The sequence below is a fragment of the Patella vulgata genome, chromosome 5 (genome assembly GCF_932274485.2).
Source record: "Patella vulgata chromosome 5, xgPatVulg1.2, whole genome shotgun sequence".
Lineage (NCBI taxonomy): Eukaryota > Metazoa > Mollusca > Gastropoda > Patellidae > Patella > Patella vulgata.
The window spans coordinates 20,300,930-20,307,720 of record NC_065883.2 but is presented as its reverse complement, the minus strand read 5'-3'; positions in this window follow the sequence as shown (position 1 = coordinate 20,307,720).

Here is a 6,791-nt window from a genome sequence, read left to right as displayed (position 1 = left end):
GCGTCCCTGTTTAGTTGGGGTGAATAGCGCCTAATGTTAATCGCTTCTAGGATTTTCCTTGTTTTTCTATTCAGTTGGTTGGTTGTTAATATCTGCACCCCATTCCAATCGACTTTGTGCTGCGGGTGGTTCTGTAAGTGCTCCGCTACGGCCGAGTTGTTGGTGGCAGTTTTGGACCGGTGTTCTGATATTCGCTTATCAAGTGGACGTTTAGTTTCGCCAATATATGGAAAATCACACGAACAATTCACTTTGTATACAACTCCTTTAGGCTGAACAGGAAGGGTTGGTTTTTGTTTGCCATTAGCTTTAAGTATCTGTTTCAAGGTTGTGGGAACAGAGAAAGTAGTGTCAATGTTGTACTTCTTAAGTAAATTACTCACTTGATATGTTAGGTCCCCCCCCCCTTTATCACCCCATTTATTACAATATGTTTCCAACCTATGGCTTTTTTCTGGACTGTTTAACTTATTAGGCTATTAACTTCATTTGTCATTTCTTTTGAGCTTTCACACTCTTAATTTTTTCATTGTCATAACCACTTGCTCATCTACCATACATATTATCACCTATCTTGTTTATTTAGCCTTCTGTTAATGGACTATGCAATGCCTACATTAATTTATTATAAGTGTTATCCATATCTTAGTAAATGGTTTCATCCCTATTACCTCATTGAAACAACATAACAGCATCCAACGGCTCCCTTTGATGGTCTTCATAATTAGCTAAATGTTTTCCATTTGTTGTTGATTGTCTAATTAACTACCCTACTTATCTTATGTCTAATTTGTTTAATCCTTTATCTTTATTGTTATTGTTATTTTATCTTATAAGGTTTCACCACGTCCACTCTTATATATTCATCTGAAGTTTATGAAATGTCATTGTGCTTGATAACGATAAGAGGATACTTGTCGAAACGTCGTGCTTTTAGAATAAACCAGTGATTGTTTCCCATAAAAATTGTGTTCTATTAATGTGTTTTCCAATCGCTAAATGCCACTTAAAGATTATCCATCATTCATATACGTTTTGTCAACCAAGTTTCATTGTTAAGATGGTAATATCATTTCAGCAAGAAAATAAATGTTATTGATTGTTCATTATTCTGATACAAGAATCACCTACTTAGACTAATGATGTTCGACTTAGTTCTGTTGAATCTGAAGGAAGGGCTAAGCGTGGATTGACAGACATATCTCAAGTTTTGCATTGAATACTATGGGTGGTACTGTATACTAATATCAAGCCAAACTGGAAATTATACCTTCAATAGCTTTCACAACGTGATCCTTAAGCACTATAGGTGATCCGCATAAAGTATTATGCTGACTAACAGATCGCATTCCTGATTTTGTTTAGATCGAAACATACGGCGCCACCTGACAAGGAGAGATAACCAACTGAGATTTTCCGTTTTTTGTCGCTGGTCATCTTTGATTCTTCTATTGACTATCATGTTGATTCTCGTTTCAATGACTAGCTCTAGCTTTTATTCAAATTATCGTTGGGTTGAACGCCTTTTTTCCATAGATAGAGCAATATGTTGCAACCTCTTGCTCAAACACGCGTATGAGGGTCATCTTCCAGATCTTGAAATACACAAACTGGAAGTGGCATATCCATAGTCAAATATAACTATCCACTTTTCATTTCAACGTAACCGTAGTTGTAGTATCTGTCCTTTTCGAAACCGTGGTTATTAACTGAAAACGCAAATTAAAACCCGTTTCGTCTATTCTGCACCAAAATGAAAATAAATACCCTCATGTAATTGGACTAACTGGGGAAAATAGATTACACGAAATGGAAACTGCATTGACCTAATGAGGGAAATTAATTGTTGTCTATATCCATGTGTGTCTCTTTTCCAATTTGATTATAACACAAATCTTATTTCGTTTCTTTTTTTATAGTTCAAAATGTCGTTTTACTTGTCTTTACTACACTAGGATCTGGAAGAGTTGTTAAATTACCGGTGTTTTGGTTGAAGTGAGGGATAAGTCAATGAAACGGTCTGTTACGGCGACTTCTTGGCGTACTATGCACGGAACTGTTGGTAAACCACTAGAATGTCAACGCTGATTAATCAATGTCTGACGTCAAGGTCAAAAGCCACTCTTACGACCTCTGACACGACCTTCGAGTACAACTTGTCAGATCTTCATGTATTGTAGTCCATCGAAAGTATATAAAAAACGAAACGAAATAGAGATCTATTTTTTAATCATTGTCTTTTTTTCACTTTCCCGTATGATTGTCTCAACTTTTGTCCGTTTTGTTTGATGTTTTGAAGATAGAACTCCGTGACTTATGATTGTCTCATCATCTGTCCCTTTGGGTCGATGTTGTGAAAATGGGGGGTGGGGTGGGGTAGATGTCATTGGGTCAACTGGCGTGGTTGTACGTGACAAGGAGTAGGGTCGCCTGTCCAACCCCGTGGGTTTTCTATTGTCTCATCATTTGTCCCTTTTGGTTGATGTTTTGAAAATGGTGGTGGGGGTATGGTGGATGTCATAGGGTCAACTGGCATGGTTGTACGTGACAAGGAGTAGGGTCGCCTGTCCAACCCCGTGGGTTTTCTCCGGGTCCTCTGGTTTCCTCCCACTACTAAAGACACCATAAATACTGAAATAAAATTGAACCATAAATTAGTCCCGTAATGATCTAGTTTGTGTCTAGTGGACATTGAACTCTCTCTCTCTCTCTCTCTCTCACTCTGTGTTTTGAAAATGCAATCATATGAATTATTTGCAGATATGAAATTATGAATTATTGTTGGAGCGGTTTGGCCGAGGAGAGGCCAACATTTTCAACTTTGGTTTCTAGTGTAGAGAAGTGTCTTGAGGTATTTATCGCACATCTCGTATTTTTAATTTCAAGGGGTTATGGGTCAGGAGAATTACATGTACATACTAATTGGCAGAGTAAATCATTGTATAGACCATGCTATTATTACTGTGACATCTTTATTATTTTGAGGTGGGAGCCGTCATGACTCAGTCAGTAAGAAGTTGGATCGCAAACCTAGAGGTCGCGTGTCAGATCCCCCTTGTCTGTGCTGCAGACCTGTGAAGGGACAACTTATAGTCGTTAGGATGTCACGAATAAACGAGGTCCCGTGGTACCCATTAGTAGGACCTTATCGCCAACAAACGTATCGACATCATAGAGACAGTAAGCATTAAAAGAGCTAACATGTCGTAGGACGATCATATTCTATGCTGTACAGTGTCAAGTCTCAACACAATTGTTGATCACTCTTCAAGGAAACCTCTTACTTTTCTGCAGCACAAAAATATGCACGCCTATAAATTAAACCTATGTTCGATCACGGTGTTAGCAAAGCAATTCATCCGGTATTTCTTTCCTGTCGCCCCCCCCACCCGCCCTTAGCCTTTCAGTGGTACAGGGTGGACTGCCTAGCAAGGAACAACGTTTAATCTTTTGGGTGGGCCGAACAAACTACGTCCGTTGTACTCAATATTAAGACTTAAGATAACCCTTGGCAGTTGGAATTCGAAGTGGCACACTGCATGGTGTGTATCCTTATCCCGGTTAGTACAGAAACGGGGGGGGGGGGGGTGGATGGCTGAATGGTTAGCCTGCGCGCGCTGTATCATAAAGTCTGTCATTGAGTCGACTGGCGTGGTTTCGAATCCCCGGTTGTACGTAGCAAGGAGTAGGGTCGCCTGTCCAACCTCGTGGGTTTTCTCCGGGTCATCCGGTTTCCTCCCACTGCTAAAGACCCATACGCGCAAGCGAATTATGTAAGTAAAATTAAACCATATGTTAGTCCCGAAATGACCTAGGTTGTGTCGAGTGGACGTTAAACCCAATTTCTCCCTAGTACAGAAAAGTAAGGTGCTACTGCTAAATCCAGTTTAGTTAAATTTCCTAATTGACAGGGAAACTCAAATATTTTATTTATATTTGGTATAACTCATAAAACAATGTTTTCAAATTATTTTCTCAACAGGATGATGATGTTGCTAGTCGTGGTCTACCGGCCTTCTATCAACCCGCAGTTCCGGGAACTCAGGGTCTTCGGTTACCCAATAGCCCAGTATCTACAACAATATCAGCTGTTCATTCAGGAGTGTGCCTTGATACATCGCCCAATTATTTAGAACCTCTTATTCCTTTAAATGCCCCAATATCCAGTCAGGATGACTTTTCCATGAGCGATTCGGATGAATCTTGTTGTGATCTTGAGGCTAATCATCGATTACTGGGAAAATCTTCTACCCAAGTTACGAACCTTAGTGAAGCATCTGTTTCTATGGAAAGTGATCTACAATAAATATATTAGAACTCGAAGGATTAATGCAGATCAAGCTCATCGGGTTTTTCACAAACTGGGTTGTTTACAATATCAATACCCGAGACAGTAAATAAAATTACAGACGCAATAATATACAAGAACTCGTAGGATTTATGCAGACCAAGCTCATCGGTTTTGTTTACATACAGGGGAAAGACAATCAACCTTAAAAAACCTTTCAGTGATCTGCTTCGCTTTGCTCAACAAGATAGATTCTTGAAAAACGTATATAGACATAATTATGTTCGTCTTGTAGCATTGGGATTTCTGATAATATGGATGAATTCACTGACTTGTCGCTGCTTACTCTTGTCATTTGTTGGAGGAGGTATAATATAAAGATAGCAAGTGGACTCGTCACGCGAGAACAGTCTCATGTGTATAGATAAAACGTGTATGGGAGGGAAATATTAACACTTTAAACCAGCCATTAAGGTGTAAACGATATGTCTATGTGGTGACAATAGGAATAATTTACACTCTCCAGTCGTTAAAGTGTGTGTTAATGATGTATCTATAAGTATTTGCAATATTAACACTCTTGATATTTTAAAGTGTGGTTTAGCATATATGTATATTGACAACTATTAACCATCCCAGCGGCATCAAGCTGTCGTTTATTCACAGTGATACTCCTCATTTTGTAATGTTCAATACATTCTTCAACCACTGACGTTTGAAAATATCCGTGTTTCTAATCACAAAAGCAGTTCTGAAAATAACAAAATGTTGTTAAATTCAGCTATATTTTTGTCTTTGTTGAAGTAGTACAGCTTTTCATTTAATGTACCAACGTCAAATAGATTATACGCGTTCTTATCCAATAATTAACGGTGGAGGGAATACAACATACCATTTCAATCAAAACATGACCAGTCAGTAATGAAAACGGACGCATTAAATTGGAACGTTGAAGGCAGTGATTTAAAAATAAGGGAACTTAAACGAGCAATTATTATTTCATGTATTGTTAAAGTGTTGTATCAATGTGTTCAACCAAGCCAGACAGTTTGCTATATTTGGTTATGTCAAACCACTGAAATCAGATGTATTTATCAACTACAATGTACTGTGTTTTCAGAGATCGTGAGAATGCAGATTTGAAAACAGGCTTAGTTAAATCAAAGTACTGTCACCCTCTTAAAATGAATTAAATGGATACGTAGAATGATAATCGATTTATACGGAGAACTATTTAATCAAATCGACATTTTATTTTTCATTAAAAGAGATTATGGCCTTAAAGACTACCGCTTGTCAGTGTTATTGGAAGATAAAATGTCGTACCTCATTTTGTTTTTCCTCAATATGTGTAAAACGGTGTTTTAGTAGATTTATCAAAAAACACGACCAAGTGAAGCATTTTAAATTTTAGATATTATTCAAATTCAGACACAGCTTTTAGATTTATGTTTGCTATAGTTTTTGCGTATCATGTAAAAAACATAATGTTGGAAAATGTGATCAGAAGCATTCTGGTTGGTTGCTGTTTTGTATTTTTCATGTATGTTCAATATCATTGTACTTTTAAAAATGTGTAAAATAAATACGCTTAATGGATCAGACAAAAGTATTAAAACTAACCTGGTTACTAACTTGCAACAACAACAATAGAAAGTTTAATAGACTAGAGGCCTTATTCACGAAATGTCAGGATACTTTAAAAAATCTATTTTTATGCGCCAATAATGTGGTCGTGTAATTAGGTTAAATACACGAGAAAGAACCCACGGATACATGTAATTGGGAATTGTAGCTACAAATATCAAAGTGTGGTGACAAATAACTTCCTTGCATTACATTCTTTCAATCTGAATAAAATACAGATCTACATTTATACGAAACGAAATTTTGAACTATAAAAAACGAAATGAAATAGGATCTGTTTTTTTAATCAGATTGTATTTCTTTGAAATTTAGACCGGTGATCTGTGTATATAATTTAATGATGTGGGGTATACAGGGGATTAACAATACTTCTCTCGTAGATTTGATCTTAAGTATATATTATGTAGTATTGTTCATGTATCATATAATTTTATAATAAAACGTTACCCTCATTAAGTGTTCCATTCATTATAATTGGTTGGTGTTATGTAAGTGCACGGAGGTCCATATAAGGCAAATACGTCCCATTGTGTTACTTTACAAAAGGCTCAAAGACTGATTTTATCTTTATAAACGAAATCGTTTCATGTGTCATAAATTTAACAATAGGGCCGCTAAGTCTCGCGGCGATTTCGTCGGTAATGTACTTCCGGTGACATGTACCGAGAAATAGCGGAAAATACGATGCTTCGCAAGGCATTGAGTGGGAATCAATGAAGCGTTATCGGCACCAATTACTTTAATTTTACAAAAGAAAAATAACAGATATTTTAGTTTGTTTATCAAGGTATGTAAATCAATTATTTAAACATTATCTGTTAATAAAATGTTTCATATTAATCTCGAAATAGGAGCC